The following is a 20,911-nucleotide window of genomic DNA, read 5'->3' as shown; positions in this document are numbered from 1 at the left end:
ACTTTTTGTTTTTATTTCATTGATTTCTGCTCTGATTTTTTTTGTCTTTCATTCTACGTTCTTCCCTTCCTCTAATTTCAAATCCCTTCTGCTAATTTCTTATTTTGGATATTTAGCTCATTTATTTTTATCCATTCTTCCTTTCTGATTTATAAACTGAAGACCATAAATACCCCTTTAACTATTGCTTAAGTTTAATCTCTTAGGTTTAGATATATGGTATTTTCATTATCATTTAGTAAAAAACAGTTTTCAAACTTCCATTATTATTTTATCTTTGACTTATGAATCATTTAGAAGCATGCCTTTTTATTCCCAAACATATAGGGATATATTAGTTTTCTAGGGCTACCGTAACAAAGTACCACAATTGGGTGACTTAAGACAACAGACATTCATTGTCTCACAGCTCCAAGGCTACAGTTAAAAATGAAGGTGTTGGCAGGGAGGGTCCCTCTGGAAGCTCTGAGGGAGAATCTGGTCCATGCCTTTCTCTTAGCGTCTGGCATTTGCTGGCAATCCCTGGCATTCCTTGGGGTGCTGATACATCACTCTAACCTCTGCTTCCATCTTCAAGTGGCTTTCTTTGTGTGTTTGTGTCCAAATTTCCCTCTTCTTATAAGGACACTGCTCATCTTATATTCAGGGCCCACCCTAATCAGCATGACCTTATTTTAACTTGCTTACATCTACAAAGACCCTTCTTCCAAATAAGGTCACATTCACAGGTTCTGAGTGGATATGAAATTTGGGGGGGACACCAATTAGTTTAGGACATGGATCTTCCTGCATCCTCAAGTTTTAGATATCTATCTTATAAATAACATATATATTTTGAATTTTCTTTTTAAAATCTAACCAACTATTATCTTTTAAATGTAGCATTTAGTCCAATTTAGTCAATACTTGTATATATGCTAACATATTTGACTTTATTTTTTCCTTATTTTGTGCTATCTGCCCTATCTTTTGTATATTTTGTTTTTCTCTCATTTTTATCTTTTATTCTAAAGAATTTTTTTTCCTTCTTCAACTTTCTTCTCCTTTCTGATTTAGAAGTGATACACTATATTTTCTTTTAGTGCTAACACTGCTCTTTAAAAAAAGATTTATGTAGCCTTTTTAGCTATTTTCTGAGGGAAAGTTGATCAGGAATCTAGTCTGTCATGCTACCAGATGAATAGTTAGTTCAAGCTAAGGGAACCTACGATTATGGTTATTGTCAATGCATTAGTTATGAATACAACATTTTCTGAAACATGATAACTGTCTTTGCATGATGTACTTTCAACAAGCACTGCATAAACCAATATTTCCTGAACTGGAAACCAGAAAATCCAAAAGCGACAGTAATGGCAAAGTTATAACAAAAATGCAAAACTTAATGATGAGAAGTTGCTTTAATAATCAAAACACCTACAATAGGAGATCACCTCATTTTCAATAAAAATCCTGTACTCATTCTATTTGAAATATTAACAATTTTTACACGATAAATAATAATTGTTAGCATTTTGAGTACTTACTTTGCACAAGGCATCTTATGTAGATTACTTTATATAATCTTTGCAACAACTCAATATGATAGCTATTATTAGTATACAAGGTGTACCCTTATTTTGGATTGTGGTCGGTACACCCTAGTTCAAATATTGAGCCTGCTCCCTCTCGCCACTAGATTGGAAGAGACATGAATTACCGATGGCTGGTCAAACACATTTATGTTGGAGGAGAAGAAAAAGCTTGATAATCACAACTACAAGCCCTGAAGACTGGAGGTGATAGGGTGCTCCATCTTTATCCTCCCTTTTTGTAAAAGCTGATTTAAAATAGTCGCAGGGGAGGGTGCAAGAAGGCTTTATATAAAAGGCTGATTCTCACAAATCTATAGTGAAAAATATTAACAGATATATTGGTATCTGTATACTGATATACAGCTATAGACCAATTACTCTGAAAACCAAGTCACTTGCATTCTACTCCTTGTTTTATGATTCTTCCCCTTTGAACTCAATACTTGGCATAAGGGAAGAAATGGTCAATTTAATCATGTTCTGAAATAGATGAGAAATTTTCTAAGGGTAGATAGACTTAGGCAGTGACAGCAGTTAGGTTTCTAGAGGTCAAAACATTCTTCTATTTTATTTATTTATTTTTAAATTTTTATTAAATTTATTGGGGTGACATTGGTTAGTAAAATTATATAGGTTCCAAGTATAAATTTCTATAATACATCATCTATATATTGCTTGTGTGAGCCTATAAAAAACACTCAGTGATATCAAGATGGTAGACTAGGATGGGCTGCTGACTTTTTTCTCAAAACCAACCCTGGAGAAACCAGGCATGAATCGGAGATATTAATAATGACAGCAATAAAAATGATAACAGAAACAAACCCAGAGACACTCCTGGGGAGGAAGAATAAAGGTTGGCTTGAACTGGAGACTACACGTGTGTTGAAGGGAAGAGGTTGCAGCCTGGGGAGAAACCCAGGAAACTGCTGTGAGAGGGGTTGCAAGAATGCTTTACTTTTTGCACTTGCCTCTTTCTTTGGTTGCCAGGGGACAATCTTATCTGTCCCTCTGCCATGTTAGGACCAAGAACCCAACATGGTGTTGCTATGAGTTGGGTCCTGCCAAGGTAAGCAAACACCTTTCTGGGATGAGGAGTTGAAAAAAACAAAGGCAGATTTATCAGAATTTGGGCATTCACGCTTCCAGACTCTCCCCTCCAGCTCTTTAATTTATAACTACATGTAATTCACTATTTATTAGAATCTGTGATGTGGAAGCTACCATGATGAGTGACTCTCAGAAAAACATTTTCTTAAGAGCGTTTAGACTATAAAACATATGCTACATATACATGTACACACACACACACACACACACACACACGCAATAAGAGAAGACAAAATGCCATAAGAGTTCAGAAAAGGGTGCAGTTACTTTAAGCTAGGAAGGATTCTGGAAATCTGAATAAAACAGAATGTATCTGAGATGGACCTTAAGAGATAAACGGGTACCATCTGGGGACAGGGAAAAATATATAGGACATTTCAGGTAGAAACAATGAGCCACATGGAAGAAGAAAAATAGCATTAAAGAGGAATAAGGGAAACTCAGAAAAGAGAGACGTGGTACAGATATTGAGGAATTCTGAATGTTAAGCTACAGAGTTTGGATTTCAAATCACGAGAGAACCAGTGAAGATACCAAAATTGGCTGCTGGAGAGAGGTATGTGGGGATAGTGGGCTAACAAATACCACTGGGTTTATACTAAGAAAGATTAATCTGGAGACTCTCATGCAATGAAATAACTAGATCCTGTATAACATACAATTTTTTCTCTTTCTTTGCTCATAGGAAGTAAGACAACATTCCACTGGGAAAAACAAAACAAATCACATATCTAAACCTGCATGTGCTGAAAACAATATAATGAGCAGTAAGCACCCTCAAAAGACAAAGTATCTTTGGGGAAAATGTCTTTATCAGCATTGCAACTTCAGGTGAAAGGAATCCCGGAGCTGAACATGACACCATGGAGTAAGTCAGAGAGCCCGGAATAGGACTACAGTTGTTCCAGGTCAGTAGTGTTATCAACTCCCATCTGAAGCTGAAATAAATTCCCTTTGGAGAAAAGCTTCAGTTCAATGTCTCCAACTTTTCCATAAATTAAAATAAATAAAAAATGAGCTCATATTAAAGAAGTACACAGTTCAGAAAAACCCACCATTGGTAAGCTTCCACACAGACTCCCACTCGCAAGCACTTCAAATATGGGAATTATCAGATATAAAATAAACATATATTAAATATTTAAAGAAACAAAGGATGAATTATGAAATGAATAAATCAGTAAAGATTAAGAAAAAATTCCAGATTTGAGAAAGAATAATTTCCAACAATAAAATTTTTGTATAAAAGATAAATGAGTTAAGGCAGCTTAAACAGAAGCAAAAAGTGGTGAAACAGAAGAGAGACATTAATAAATTACCCATGATGCAGCACAATAATATCAGAGGATAAAAACTGTAAGTGAGATATTTAAAGCCATGGAAGGTAAAATAAGATTTAATGTATGTCTATAGTTGCCGAGGAGAGGAGAGAAAAGGGAAGATATGGAAGATAAGAAAAGACAATGACCAAGAATTTTCCAGAACTGAGGAAAAGAAAGAATCTACAGAAATAGTGAGCACAACAGTTATCAAGCAGGATGAAAAAATAAAATAAAAAACAAAAAAGTAAAGGAAAGGGAGACAGAAGGAAAGTAAAAGAAAGAAAGAAAAGAAATCCACATCTAAATACTAGGTAATGAAATGGCAGAACACAAAAGACAAAGAGAAAAACTTAAAAGTTGACAAAGTGGGGGAAAAAAGATATATTCAGGAAATGACATCCCAGCAGCAGCAAGGACACCAAGTGCCCAGATTTTGGTTTCTAGTATATTCTCCAATAAAAGGAACAAGTGGTTCTTGGACAAGTGACTGATTCTAGGAAATACCTAAGATGAGCCTGGACCATCTTGCTGTGCTAGAAGTAAAGAAGTGCCCGTTGAGAGAGAAGGTATATCAAAAGGACAAGGGGCCAACTGAAAGAGCTCCTGATGGCTGAAGCTGGAACAATTTTAGAAATAAGTATTAGACTATATACCAAAGAATAAAAAAAATATCCGTGAGTACAAACTGATATCAATTATTGAATAAATTAATAAATGGGGGAGAAGAGAACAAATCTTCCTTGTTGAAGAATTCCCAATTACAATAGAAGGGCATTTTACAAATTCCTAAGGGGTATTGCTCAAAACTGTCAAGGTCATCAAAAATAAGGAAAATCTGACAAACAATCACAACGAAGAGGGCACTAAGGAGAGATAACAACTAAATGTGGTATGATATTCTGGATGGGATCTTGGAACAGAAAAAGGATATTAGGTATAAACTAATGTCACTAACTTTTCACGGGCTTAACTCTAAATGGTTAAAAGAAGACTTAGGAAAAGCCAAGCAGGTCCTTATGGAGGGAATCCTAAACTCAAGCCCTTATCTAAACACAGGCATAACTCAGACTCTGTGTGTGAGTAGAGTTATCATACTATGAAATGCGTAAGCAGCAACTCAGAAAAACGACTTTTGTTTGTCTCACCACAGTGGAAGACATTTTCCTGTATATACTTCAGTGACTTTTAAATTCTGATTGATGTTAACATATTTTCTAATAAAAAATAAATTCATTACATTTAAATAAAAATTCTTGGAAATGATTGATAATGAAAATATTACTCATCAAATCCTGAAGGATGAAGCCAAAGCAAATATGTAGCTTTAACATGCTATTTATGTATTTTTAAAAGGCTAATTATTAATGAAGTAGGCAACCAACTTAAGAAATTGTTAACATAGAACAATTTGTAGTAAGATTGATGAAGGAAACAAGAAAGCACAAATAAATAATATATAGCATGAAAATAAAGTTGTGGCAATATTATCTAGAAAAACTAGAGAATAAATTAAAATAAAATATTTTTAAAAGGACGTGCTACAGATCCATCATAGGTTACAAAGATAATACCATAAAAATATTATGCCAATAATTGAAGACCCTACATGAAACAGATTCCTAGGAAAACATAAAATGCAAAATTAAGAAATAGAACAATTAAACAAACTAATTGAAGTAATTGAAAGAATAGTTAAAAATATTTCCACAAAGTAAACACTAAGCTCAGATAATTTTACAGGTGATTTCTAAAACAACTTCTCAAGAAATAGATCATTCCAGTATTTTACAAACTTTTCAGAAGAATAGACAAAGATAAACACACTCAAACTCTTTCAGAAGTTATGATAGTGATACTAAAGGATGACAGGAATAGGAAGAGAAATAAAAATTATAGACCAACTCACTCATGAACACAGACATAAAAATCCCAAGTAAATTATTAGCAAACCAAGTCCAGTAAAGTATAAAAATAAAATACGTAATCACTAACTTGCAAAGAATACAAGGGCAGTCTAACATTTATAAAAATCTATAAATGCCAATAAATATCAAATTTAAATGAAAAGGAAAAATCTCTAAGCTATAAAAATTTACCAAAACTGACTAGAAAAAAAGGGAAAATATGAGTCATCCTATAACCATTAGAGAAATTTAAATAGCAGTCAAAAATATTTCCAGAAATGAAATATGAAGCCCAGATGGCTTTACTGGCCAGTTCCCTCAAATATTTAAGAAACAAATAACTCACTCTGATACTAATTCTTTCAGAGGATAGAAAAAGAAGGATTATTTAGCAACTCAATGTATGAGGCTAGCACATCAATTAAAAAATATTTCAAAAAAGAAAAATTTCAGGTCAGTCTCAATAATTATTGGCAAGTTGAATCCAGTGATTGGATTCAATTGGCAAAGAAATAATGTTGGTGTAATGTTATAAAATAACTTATAATATTGTTTACTCCATTATAGTAGTAAAATAAAAAGAACTTATGATTATCTCAATACACAGAAAAACAGTCTATAAAATTCCATGACAGAAACTCCTAGCAAAATAGAAATAGAAGAGACCATTCTTAACCAGATAAAAGATATTTAACAAAAAACTAAGCAAATTTTATTCATTCTGGAGCATGAAGTTTTAAAATAGCCCTTTTAAAATCAGGAAGAAGAAAAAAATGCCTACTACCAGAACTTGTATTCATAACTGTTCTGACCAAAACTAAAAAATAAAAACAAACTGTCTTTAATCATGGATGTTATGATTGTCTATACAGAAAATGTGAAATGAATGTACAAATTATTAGAAATAATAAGAGAGTTTAGAAAGGTGTCTGAATAAAAGATTAATGTTAAAAAATCATTTGTAATTTTTATACACCAGCAAAAAGCTATTCACAACACCATTTACAACTATGACAAACACAAGATTCTCCGAAATGTCTACCAAAAGATGTGCAAAACTAATTATAAGCCTTTCTGAAAGACATTAAAGATCTAAATAACAGCGATACATCATGGTGATGGAAAGTCTCTCCATTAGTTCTCCCCAAATTGATCTACAGCATCAATCAATGCAAGCTCAATTAAAATTTCAACAAAAGCTTTCAAGAAACTTGACAAGCTGAATTTAAAATGTACAGAGATGAACACAGCACCATGACAGTCAAAGGAGAGACAGGTGGTGTGACATTCCATACCAACATCAGGACCTAAAATAATGTCACTGAAATTAACACGGTGTAATATCATAGAGAATAGAAAAACTTGACTAATGGAACATAACGGAGAGCCTAGAAACAGACTCACATTGGACCTAGCTGGCATCATAGTTTAGTGGGTAAATGATGAACCAATGTAAAAACTATTCATTCATATGGGAAACAATGAAATCGGATCCCTACATTATACAATAACAAGAATCAATTCTCTCCATTCCTAGGTAGATATGCAAAAGAAATAAAGCATACCTCTGCACAAAAACTTACATATGAATGTTCACAGCAGCATTATTCATAATAGCCCAAAAGCAGAAACAATCAAAATGTCCATCAACTGATGAATGGACAAATAAAAGATAGTATACACAAACAATGGAATATTATTCAGTAATAAAAAGGAATGGAGAACTAATACATGCTATAACCTGAATGAACCTTGAAAACACACTGAATGAAGGAAGCCAGTCACAAAAGACCACATATTGTATGATTCATTCATAAGAAATAACCAGAATAGGCAAATCTAGAGAGATAGAATTTGGATTAGTGGTTGCCTAGGACTATACCACTGGGAGGTGAGGGAGAATGGGGAGTAACAGTTAATAGGTATGAGTTTTTTGACAGGTGGTGATAAAACGTTCTAAAATCGATTGGAGCGATAAGCTGCATAGCTCTATGAATATACTAAAACCCACTGAATTTTACATGGGTGAGTTGTGTGGTATGCATAGTACATCTCAAAAAGCTAATTTTTTTTTTTTTTTTAAATCAATGCTTGGTGGATTAGAGACCAAATGTGAAAGACAACATTTTTAAAAATATGGGGATGGCCTTTTGACTTCTAGGTAAGAAAATATTTCATCAACATCACTCAAAGGGCACTAACTTGAAAAGACTGATTAATTAGACTACAATATGATTAAGAACGTTCGTTCATCAAAAGACACAATAAAGATAATAAGAAAGAAAACCTGGAAGGGAGATTTGCAGCATATGTAATTAACAAAAGAATAGTCTCCAGAATTTCTAAAGTATACTGATAAAGACAAACAACCCAAAAGAAAAATGAGGAAAAGGCATGACCAAGCATTTCATAAAAGGCAAAATTTTAATGGTAAACATACGAAAAGGTGCCCAACCTCATTAATCATCAGAAAATGCAATCACTATGTTTGCAAAACATAAGAAGTCTGACAGTAACAAATGCTGGCAAGGGTGTGTATCACTGGCACTCTTACACACTGCTGATATGAATGCACAATGGTAAAACCCCATTGTAAATTAATCTGACACTACCTGGAAAAGTTGAACATTTTCATAAGCTTTGTCCCAACATTTTATAGAGAAACTTACTCATGTGCACCAGGCAAACATCCAAGAATGTGCATAGCAGCATTTTAAAAACTGCATAACTAGAGATGGCCCAAATATTCATAACAATTGACTTCTCGTCATGCAACAGGATATTGTATCCAGCCAAGTGAACACACCAGAGCTGCACACAGGACAATGGATGAATCAGAAATAAAATATTGAGTGAAAAATGCAAATGCAGATTACCTACAGTATGTAACCATTTCTATAAAGTTCAAAATCAAGCAAAAGTAAACACTATGCTATTTAGAGACATATATGTGATAAAGCTATACTGAAAAAGTGTTAGGTAAGTGTCAACACACAATTAAGGGCATGGTTGCCTTTGGGACAGGCATGCCAGTAGTATAGGAAAGGAAGGAACATACAGGTAGAGGCAACGATTTCAATAACGCTCTAATTCTTAACTTGGGTGGTCAGTTAAGTCGCGAAGCGCCTTCTGTTTGTACGCCTTAGTGCTTAAATATTATTTGACGTATTTTCTTTGTATGTATCAGACACACATAATAAAACAATTTTTAAAAGGTGATGCACAGGTTTTATGCCCAGCTGGCAGAAGAATGCTTCCAGAAAGGAAAAATTTATTAAATTTGAATACAGTAATCATTTTTAATAAAGTCTTTCTATTTATTATGGAAATGCAAACATCCTATGACAAATTTTCCTTTTATTATGGATATTTCATAAAGGACCTTCAATTTCAATTATGTCTTTGAAAACTACATTGCTTCACTATTCTATACTTTTGAGTATCATGTAAAAAAGTTAATTTAAAATGATATATTTTCTTTAGAACAGCATTAACAGTTCTAGAACACATTTTAATGACTTATGGTTAATATTAGGCCACCAACCTTATTCTTTTAAGTCATATAAAACTGATTAAAGCAATTTATCTATTTTCATTATGCTGGACATGATAAATACATAGTTGGATTTAAGCTTACAGATTCAAAGAAAACGCATCATTTAAACTTTATGGTCTTTTACTCTTCTAACATTATTTATAAATATCATATGCAATAGAATTTTCTCTTCGGTTGTAAAAAACTCCCATAGGATCTCAAGCATAAAAGAGAGTTTAACCTTGTAACAAAACATTGCTTTTGTCTCCCAAAGAAAAATGTACCAGAAATAATGACATGATTAGTGTGTTACTAACAAATTAAATACAATAACTAAACATCAATCAGTTCTGTTCTGAAGCAAGACAACTGGTGTGTATTGAATACCATGGCTCAGGCAGTAGAAGGGACAGACATTATGGATACAGGATTAAAAAGAAACAAAGTGGTAGAAAGGCGGCATCAGCAGGCTGGAATTTGGACCTGTCTTAGGCAGTGTTCACAGCGTGGTGAGTACCTCCTGGTGAACTCTTGCTTTGCCATAGGTCTCAGGTCTTTCAAGACTTTTGATCCTTGGTAGTTCATAGCTCTCTGGTCAGCTATGTCAGTCGTTGATGTGTCTGTCCATCAGTATATCCATCCATCTAAACACCCACTATTTCACCGAATCATATTGTAAGGAGCTGGATGGTCTATATTAACAAATCTATAGCGTCCATTTCTGAAGAGTCGTGTTCTCATTTATCCAAGAAGTCTACCGAGGAGGAAGAATCCTCATAGGAAATTGTTTGGGATGGCATTTCAGGAGCAGCAGTCCAAGCTCCTGACCCCCTCCTCACTGGAAATGTCCTCCCACAGAGAACGGGCAAGGAACCTAAGAACAGAGGCGCTGATACCATTCTCCCGCCTTCCTTAGACATTCTTTGGTTGGTCATATAGGTTAGAATTATGAAGGACAAAAGCATGGAAGTGGATAACCTGTGGTCAGATATTGTACCTGCTTCTTCATATAGACTTCAAGAGCAAGATGTCACTGAATTCAAACATACCTCCTTTTTTATAAAATGAATTATGGGTCAGCGTAGAGTAGAAGGGTGGAGGTATGCCTGCTAATCTCTGTTGGGTAAGGGAAGGGCAGTAAAACACTCTGTGCATCTTTATAATTTTAAGGATGTTACACTTAAATGCCACAGGAATGAAAACTTCACACGTGGATAAAGATTTGAAGAAATGATCATCTAATTTCTTGGCTGGTTACATCATGTAGAAAAGGTCCAAGTACCCCTACATACCCATGCAGTTAAGGAGCCTTCCTAGGTATTTTCTTCATCTTTTATTCACTTGGTGCTTGCATTTTATGTCCTACAAGGAAGGACTAGGGCAGTTGGTCTGCATGGCTTGCATATAAGTGCAATTAATTCATTGTAAGTATCACATACAGCAAGAAATGAATGTACTGTACTGAGAAGGGCAAGTTGCCGCATATATACTTACAATACTTTAATCTTTCTTTGAAGATTTTGAAAATATTTCAGCACCATAAAATAATTCAAGGTCATTATTGTAAACATCAAGTATCATTGTATAATAATAGAAATGTATAAGGTTTAAGGGGTTGGGGCTAATCTATAGTGACCAGATGGAAACCCTACAAGTAATTTTGGGAAATAAATATCCTTGCTGTCTGTTATTTACTTTTATGGAGCATATACATTTAAATTCTCCTTACCTCTTTCTGTTGCTCTAGATTCTAAGTAAGTAGGAGTTTATTATATAATAATGCAGCTTTATTTATTACTATATATTTCTATTTTAAATGTTTCATCTGAACATCCAAAATTTGTCTTCAATTTCCCTAAATATTTCTCTAAAACTTTACTGAGATCTTTGTAAAGCAAAAATATTGGGAGATAAATTTCAGTGTTGGTAGCTGCCAGCTCATGAAAGAAAAGAGAAAAACTTAACTTATGGCTGGTTTTTAAAATAATTTTGAGGGGAAAAAATCCCTGATAACTAGGTGTGAAGTTACAGACTTTTGTAAGTTATAATATATAACCCAAGTATGTGATGTTTGCTATTAGTTTATATTATTACATATTTTTAGCATTAGCTATATGTCATACATTTTTAAATAGATAAACAATATTCTTTCTGTTGTATTTGGTTGTCTAGCACTTCTTACGTCAATGTCATTTTTGAAGCAAACTTCAAAACTTCTTATTCTTCTGGAACTTTCACTCTACCAAAATACAATGTCTCATTTTATTTTATTTTTTAGTGAAAGGAAGACATTGGATGAAATGTGAATATTTGATATTTTATTAAATACATAGGATTGATGTGTAAGTGGATATTCAGATGTCAAAGAAGAACAGCATATACCGGGGGTATCAAAAAAATGTATACAAGTGGACACTTTGGTCAACGTTGCTCAAGCAGTAGTTCGCCTTAATCAGAAGTGTCTAGACGCTGATGGTAACCACTTTGAGCACCTCTTGTAATTGCAGAAGTCAAATGTGACTTGTATTCATTTTTTGTTATTGGTATATATTATTACAATTTCAATATTTCTTTCCCTTCTTAAAAAGTGTATACATTTTTTTGGCACCCTCTGTATATTAAAGAGCCAATTGTAGCATATATTACAAAAATACTGTTGGGTAAATAAGAAATAATGTTTTGAAAAGGTTTAACGTATCAATTTACTTTATAGAGATTAAACTTATATCATGCATAAAACTCTCTTACATAAGATCTATGAAATTTATCTAAATAGTTAAAAAAGCCTAGTTACTATACAATTATATCCTACAACATATAATATATACCTTTTAACATATTTTGTAAATTAATGATTTCAAGTTAAGCCAAGTGTTATAGAATTATTTTAAATGTAAGGTAATATTTTGCTGCGTTTTTGAATAAAAATTTATACTTTTATAGTATTTTTATAGGGCTAAAGCTTTTAAAGTGTGTCCCCATATGCCACAGGAAAGACAGGTAGTTGTAAAAGTAAAAAAGAGACTTATTAACTGATGCAGGTAAAGTCACATAAAAGTCAGGAGAAGAAACCAGTTCTTAAGATTCTGAGGGCAGCACAGTTTCTATTTTTAACCCGCTGCATCTAAGCTGCAGATAGAACTTTCTTGACTCATAATGCCTGTGTTCTACCCAATGGAAAATATTTTTTAAAACCCCTTAACTGACTGAGAGATATTTAGAACTAAGAGCCAGTGGATTTACCTTATAATAGCAAGTCAAACTTTTCTCTGAGATCTTATCTGCATGTTTGTTATGAGTATATTTAAAGTATTATACATTCATGTTTTCCAATTCTTGTTCTACAGTTATTAGACCTAGTAATTAAAAACAAAATCATTAGCCCGCCTTGTGTTTCAGTGAAAATACTTCCTCCACAACTTGTAAAGATGAGAAAAGGACTTAAATTCCCCCAAATTCCAAAAGATTAGCTTAACTCTGGAAGGAATTCAATACACAAAATTAAATGTGATCACAATGACAGAATTAAATTGTATGATGAAAGAGAGGACAGAGTTTAACATGTAGGAAAGGCAAGAAAAACTTTAGTTTGGTTAAAAATGTTAGAACAATTAATAATCAGTTTTGGAATGCACTACGAAGGACTGAGATCTAGAAAGAAAAAAATATTTTTACTTGCAAAAGAAGAGAGTACTTAGGCAGAGAATTAAGAAAAATAGGGAGAAAGTACAAAAGAAAAGCACTCATTAATTTATATGCCTATCTGGAGGAAAAAAAAGTAGAACATGTAATGAGGCACATGAACTGGCAAACATTATGGCTGCATTTGGTTTTTTTTGTCTGCAATGACAATACTGCTAAAAATTCATCAGTGATGTTGAAATTTCTAGTTTTATTCTAGAAGAACCACCCAAGTCATCTAATTGAAAGTAGTTCTTGAGGAAAAAGACTAAAAACACAAAGCAATTTGCTTTTAGATTGTTACAATTAAAAGGGAAAAATGAAGATTCATAACACACTGACCAATTTTGGAAATTTGCAAATGAATGTCTACCACACTTAAAATGACTACGCATGAGCATGTATTTTATAGATTAAACTATACAAATAATTAACGGAGGCATAAAATATAACTACGTATATATTTTCTAGATTCACATGGAATCATGAAAGTGGAAATACTCCACTTGAGAATAATGACACTAAAAGACTCTAGCTTCAAATAGCACTTTTAATAGTTTTATCTTGAGAATGCAAAATGTAAGTATTAAAAAGCCAACACAGACATATTGTCCACAGCTCACTGTGGTGCAACAGCAGGGCTGACGAACAGGACTGCATGTTCGAAAATGTTATTTGCAGTGTCTAGAAACACTGAAAGCTATTTTCTTGACAGTGTTTCCAGGAGTGACAGGTAACCCAGTTGGCCTTGGAAGAAGAATAAAATTCAGGCTGAATTCATCTTCACTAGAAACCTTCTTCTACAAAGAATGACTCAGGTAATTGGAAAGCAGATTTTCAACACTCTCTTCACTTACTATACTTCTCTTTTCCAAAAAAGCTCAGTTTTGACCTAGGTTTTCTGCCAGTTCTGTATTAGCCACTCTATCCAAACATTCTGTACACGCTAAGGTCACAATAGCCCAATGTTACACTGGTGCCATTCAGAAAACACTAATTATTGTGCTAACAATCATATGACTTTACTAAAGCAGGGTATTCAGAAGATTGGGCTGGTTAATTAAATGTAAGAAAATCTGGAACACTCTGAGGCACACATAGCTGACTTTTTAACAATGAGCTGATGAAAGGGAGGAAAGCCCTGCCCCCTCTGAAAGTTGAAGGTGACTCAATGACGGCTTCCATCAGAATGGACATGGCACATCCTCCCTTATTAGTACTTCTAACAGCATTTCCTTCCTATTATGTGTACTTTTTTTGTGCCTTATGTGCATTCACGCAACTAATTCTTTAAACATAGGCCAAAGCTAATACAGAAGGATCTCATGGTATGTTGTTTTAAGTCAGTATCATGTAAATACCAGGATCACATTTGTAATTTAAGTGTGTAATAAAAACACATAAGTCAATAATCTTATCTAAAGGAATAAACCTTAAAAGTTATTATTTCCATCTTTTTTCCCAAGTACCAGATTATAAGTGAGGAGATCTAGTTTAATATTCCTTTCACTAATTGCATAGTGTGATTCTTGAGGGATCTAGTAAGAATTCTGAAAGAAGCTCAAGTATCCAGACTAATAAAGGAAATTCATTCTACAGTGATTAAGGCATTGGTGGTGAATATCTTCAGCATGGTAGCACAGTATCCTTCCCAGTCAACTTGGCCTTAAAGGTCAGCTTTACTGTCCAGGTGGGCGCCCCCAACATATCTTAGGTGTCAGAACACCTTGTATTACGTGTAGGGTACAGAGAGAGAAGGAAGGATCCTGTGATGCATCGGGAGGATTCTGACATCAACACCGCAACCTCATGAGACTGTGCAACAATAACTTACTTTACTGTAATAGCTTGTATTTTTGTACATGATCTGCTACTTGCTGATTTTATTTCTCTATTCATAAAATGATTTCACCTAATATCAAAAGATATTTTGTGGATAAAGCCAATGCAAATAGAAAAAACGCACTAACTAAATCCATGGTGATATTATTTACCTCTTCTTATAAACATATAATTGGTAATTTTAAAAATAATTTAGCCCTTTCACTTTAAAATTACTTTCAATTATATTAACATTCTGTGGGGGTATTTTAGCTAAGACTCTATAAGAGTGTAAAAAAGATACTATTAACTATCTTCAAGTCTTTATTCAAAAGATATAAATCATTCTATAACTGGTGTACAGATATTAGAAACATGATTAATCACAATGATATAATATAAAAAAGGTTTTAAATTAATTTATAGGAAGAGTTAGACTACCATTTTTAAGGATTCAGCTTACAAAATGTAACGTTAAACTCTGTTCAACGTTATATTCTTGCATCTGGTGAAACTAGACAGTTATGAAATCTAAGCAAAGTTATGCACCTTAGATATTCAAACAGTTACAGGCACACTGATCCTAATTATAATACTTTAAAAACAAACTAAGGAACAAAAGCTCCCTACATCAAGATCATGAATATCAATACATTTTTCAAAACCCATAGAAAGATGCTATAAGTAAATTTAGCGATGAACCAAAAAACATTTTGTTCACTAAATACTAAAAAACATCAACTACATTTTAAGATGGACAGTTTTGTTAACAAAAAAGGTCCACACAACCTAATGCAGAGAGTGCTCTTTGAAACTACTCTGAGATTAAAAAGCTCTGTCCATGTAACTACCGATGACTTACTTCCGCTAGTCAGTATTTACCAAGTTGCCAATGCCTGGTTAACTGGTAGCCGACTAGCTGCCTGCTGTACTTAACTAAGTGTACTGAACAGAGTCACCTAACAGTATATGAGAGGATATACAAAATTATTTTCCTTTTGTTAACCTAAAAGGTTCAGAAACTCCTTTCACCCTCTCTCTCCCCTGTAACCTCAAATGCAAGCTTGCACTTGCCCACTCACTCACCGGGTCATTCATTCCCTGCTAAGGAAGGGCACATGCACGACGGCTCCCACCCAAATAGATCTTGCCTCCAAGATAGGCTCATAGCCATGAACTCTGGTCACCGGCCCGACTGAACCTTTTGGTTACCTTCAATCTCTGATACTTATTTGCTTCATAATCTGGGGTTTGCATTCCTGATCCTACTATGCGTGTTCCAAAAATTAAGGTTACTACCTGTACCTGAAATCTGGTGTTGTGATTAGATTCTTGACTTTATGTAATTACATCCTTTTTATCTCTTGATTCAACTACCTGGACTCACGAAATCCTTTTTTCTGGCCTCTTGATCTGACTTCATTATCCTAAAACTGACCTACTTGAACTTCTCACCCTCCTAATAATGTAACAGTCCACTTGAATGGCTAGCTATCTAGCATTCTGATCTCTCCTTCTACCATGGCCTAGAGTACTGAGATTACTAGATTGATTCTCAGACTATTTAGTGAGCCTTGTACACCTGCCCCCAAAGAAACCAGCAAACCCTAAGAAAGTATTTGAATGGAAATAAATACCTGCAAAGTGTTGAAACAAAAAGACATGTTGCTATGGATACAGAACTCTATTTATGACTTCAGTTTTAGTCTATGCAGTTCCAAAGCAAAATAGCCAATAAGGAGGCAGACACTTAACTAAGACTGGGATCAAAAACATCAGAACATACATATTACTTTTATTAGCAGAAAATTATATAAAGCGTTTTTTGTTTGTGTTTACTGTGTTTTTTTTTTTTTTCAGTAAGAGATGCCTTGAATGTGGGTATATTCCCTATAACCATTTCAAAGGTCATAAGGAAAGAGGTTTTTTCACCAGTTCTGTATGATTACAGTTGAATGTATATAATAAAGTGGGTGCTTCTAACGAAAATGTTATGCATAATACAAACCACATCACTTTAGTAATCCCCTAAATTTCAATTCTACAATTTAGAAAACCATTGTGTATGTGCACGTGTTCCATATACTTCAAAATTTTACAAGCAGCTTCACAGACTTATTTGCAATCCTCATCATAAAAATGAAGGTATTTTCATAACAAATAATAACACGGGTCTCTGAAAGATTGCAGGAAGGTATTTTTTGAATTCACAAGTCTTGCAAGCAGCCCTTGGGATTGGCTCCAAGGCCCTCTGACGCCCTCATCTGCTCTCTGAGACAGTACAGGGCTTTAACTAAAGCCCCTTGTCCTAGAGAGAATTCACAAAAATTTTGCGCAGGATGTTTAGTCCCAAGTGACTGAAGCACTTTCTTAAAAGTTTAACTAAGATCTTTCACAATCATTATTCCTTTTATTTTACAAAGAGTTGCCAGCTCAATAAAAACTATTCAATTAACGTGTCAATGCTAAAGAAATCTACAATAACATGAGTAGAAAAAAAGCACGTGTTAGATTCTTCCACGCGGAGTGATTTCCCATGTATCGGTAAATTACCTATCGGAAATAATATCATTTTATTAAAGTCTGATACTTTGCTTCTCACGCTTAATTTGATTGCATCGTGAAATTACACTTCAATAAGATGTTCAAGATGCACTAGGGAAGTCTTGCCTCAGTCAGGCTTCTGTTTCCACCAATATTTTTCGTGTGGTTTCTATTTCTCAGAGCATTCTTCTTCTAAGTTCTCCTTCCATTTAGGTTTTATATCTTCAACTCAATATGACATTGGCCACTGGACCTCGGGGGCTGTCTAATGTACTCTCCATATTGACGACACTATGCTTGTGTTCTGTTACTCACTTTGGCAACAGAGAAACGTGTCACTCTTATTTAAAGCAACTATGACCACCACTGTGGAGCATATATAAGGGTCCCTATACGATCTGAAGTTATTCATCCCAATAGGTACTTCAATTGATCCTTACCCTTGTATTCCTAATTCTAATGGCATACACCAGGGATGCCAAACAAATATATACACATGACTTGTATTCATCTTTTGTTATCGGTATATATTGAGTATTACAATTTTAAGACAGTTTTTTTACTTTCTTAAAATGTATATACATTTATTTGGCACCCTCTGTATACCGCTTTGTTGCACCAATGACAGAAATAGCTTATTGACCATTCTCATAAGGACACAGTAAATGAGAGTACCATAAGATGTTTTACAGGATGCCAGACAATTGAATTCCAAAATAACAGATACAAGTTGAAAATGTCTTCTGAATATCTCCAAATTTCTCTGAAAAAAAGGCATTATGAATTTACTAGTCAGGAATTTGTCCAACCTATTCCTGAATCTACTTCTGTGGAACACCTCAGAAAACAAAGACTAGAGTAGATGAAAATAGAAAAAATAAATTAGGCCATTGCATTGACAAAAATTTTCTTTATAAAATTTTCTCAAGCATTTAAAATTTTAAAGTACACATAATCAAACAATCAAATGGTATAAAAATGCTCTTAATGAAAATTTTACTGTTTGACTTCCCATATTGAATCCATTCCCCAGAGGTAGACACATTTAACTCTTTCTGTTGTGTTTTCAGCTCTGCTGATAATGACTTTCCTGCCATTATATATTCAATAAGTTATTAATTTATTCACTACTCATTTATTTCCTGCTATGACAGGTAAAGATTTACCTTCCTTAAACCATCCACATCACTTCTTCTATACTCCCTTCACCATTTTTAGTTCCTTTATTGGTCACCTTTATAACTTTTTTCCAGTTTTATTGAGAATTAATATATGACATCGTATAAGTTTAAGGTGTATAACGTAATTTAATATGTGTATATATTGCAAAATGATCACCATAATAAGTTAAGACCTATCACCACACAGTTACAACATTCTCATGATGAAAACTTATAAGATTTACTTTCTTAGCAACCAACTTTCAAATATACAATACAATATTGATAACTATGGTCATCATACTATATATATCACATCACCAGAACTTATTATAAGTGGAAATTTATATCTTTTGACCATCTTCACCCAATTCCCCCAGCCCCAGTCCCCCGTCTGTGGCAAACACCAATCTGTTCTCTGCTTTTATGAGTTTGGCTTTTAAGATTCTACATATAAGTGAGATCATATGGTGCTTGTATTTCTCTGTCTGACTTATTTCACTTAGCATAATGCCCTCAAAGTCCATCCACGTTGTAAATGGCAGGATTTCCTTCTTTTTTAAGGCTGAGTAGTATTCCATTTTGTATATATAACACATTTTCTTAATCCACTCTTCCATTGATGGACACTTAGGTAGTTTCCACGTCCTGGCTATTGTAAATAATACTGCAATGAATTTCGAGGTACAGATATCTCTTCAGGATGGTGATTTCATTTCCTTCAACTATATAGCCAGGAATGGAATTGATGGATCATATGGTAGTTTTATTTTTATTTATTTTTTTATGTGGAGGAAAGGAAGTCCTCTTGCCCTTTTGGTGGGCATGTATATTGAGACAGCCACTATAGAAGACAGTATGGCGGTTCCCCCAAAATTAAAAATACAGCTTTCAATAAAATAAACTGTTTTCTTCCAGCAATTATGGACGGTCTCTTTTAATTCCCCACTTAATTTGATGACGACTAGTATCCCCTAATGTTCACCTAGCCTAATCATTCTCACAACCTCAAGTCTCTGAGTTTTCACTTGCTATCTGTACTTTTGTTAAGGTTGGTAACATTTATGTTGCATCTGTAACTATGAATACATTTTCTATGCTTTATATATAAGTTGATTTCAAAAGGTGAAATTTAATACTAGAGTCTAATTATTGTTCAAAACACAACCAGATAATATGTATATAACTACATTTTGCTTCTGGCAGTTTTTCCTCCCCACCTTCCCAAGGCTTCTAATTAACTTTTTTTTCTCCCTTGTATTTTTCTGCTGTTACTGCCTCCTAACATTATTAAGAATTCTCATGGACAGTATCTAGATTCTTCTTCCCCTCACTCCACATCTGTTCTGATATGGACTGGATGTTTTCTAGACTCATTGTGCATACACTCTCTGGGACTCCCCTCTTCTCCTCTCCTGTCTGGATCCATTGTTCCTTGAGTCCTTTGTGTTTCTCTTTTATATTTAGTCCTTTAGTTTATGGGAGAACATCTACAAGCAACTTCCGGAGAAATGCAGGAAATAAATTTTCCGAATCCTTGCATGTTTGCAGTGTCTTTCGCCAACCTCATGATTGATTGAACATTGACTTATGTATAGAAACCTGGTTTGAAAAAAATTTTTTTCCCTTTCATAGTTCTAATGAAAGCATTATTACATTTTACCATTTATTACTGGAAATATGATGCCAATCTTGTTCTTGGTAGGGGAACTGATTTTTCTCTGGAAGGTTTTAGGATCTCTCTGTTATTCCTCTGTTCTGAGATTTAACAGTGATATGTGCAGCTATAGGTCTTTTTCATTCATTATGCTGGTACCTATTAGCCTTCTCAATCTGAAGACACATCCTTCCGCTCTGTGAACTTCACTACTATTATTACACCGATGATAATTCCTCCACTCTATGTTCTGTTTCTTGAACATCAGTTAAAGATTGAGCATCCTGGCTTAATCATCTAGGTCTCACCTTTTAAAAGTATATTTTATATTCATATTTTTGTCTCTGCTTTTTGTTCTCTAGTGTAGATTTTCTTGACATTAGTTTTGACAAACATTTGAAATAATTTTTAGTTTTCAGAGCTCTTTCTTATTCCTTTGATTGTTAAATTATTCCATAGCAGCCCGTTCTTTTAGTAAAATAAGACCATATTTGGTATTTCAGTTTGCTTTCCTTAAATTTACTTTTTGTTCCCTGAAGTTCCTCTGGAATCATCTGTTTGTTTAGTCTTTCTCTTTCATGCCTCTGAGGTCTAACTCGAATG

General features: G+C 33.9%; 1 protein-coding gene across 4 annotated transcripts in view; it reads right to left on the bottom strand.

The window, feature by feature from the left end:
* CEP112 (centrosomal protein 112) overlaps positions 1-20,911 on the bottom strand; it is a 336,631-nt gene that overhangs the window by 138,388 nt on the left and 177,332 nt on the right. The gene's annotated exons all lie outside the window — the stretch shown is intronic.

This window comes from Rhinolophus sinicus, chromosome 12, assembly GCF_057876585.1.
Source record: "Rhinolophus sinicus isolate RSI-liver-muscle chromosome 12, RSI-T2T, whole genome shotgun sequence".
Classification (NCBI taxonomy): domain Eukaryota; kingdom Metazoa; phylum Chordata; class Mammalia; order Chiroptera; family Rhinolophidae; genus Rhinolophus; species Rhinolophus sinicus.
This window is presented reverse-complemented; position numbering and strand designations above follow the sequence as displayed.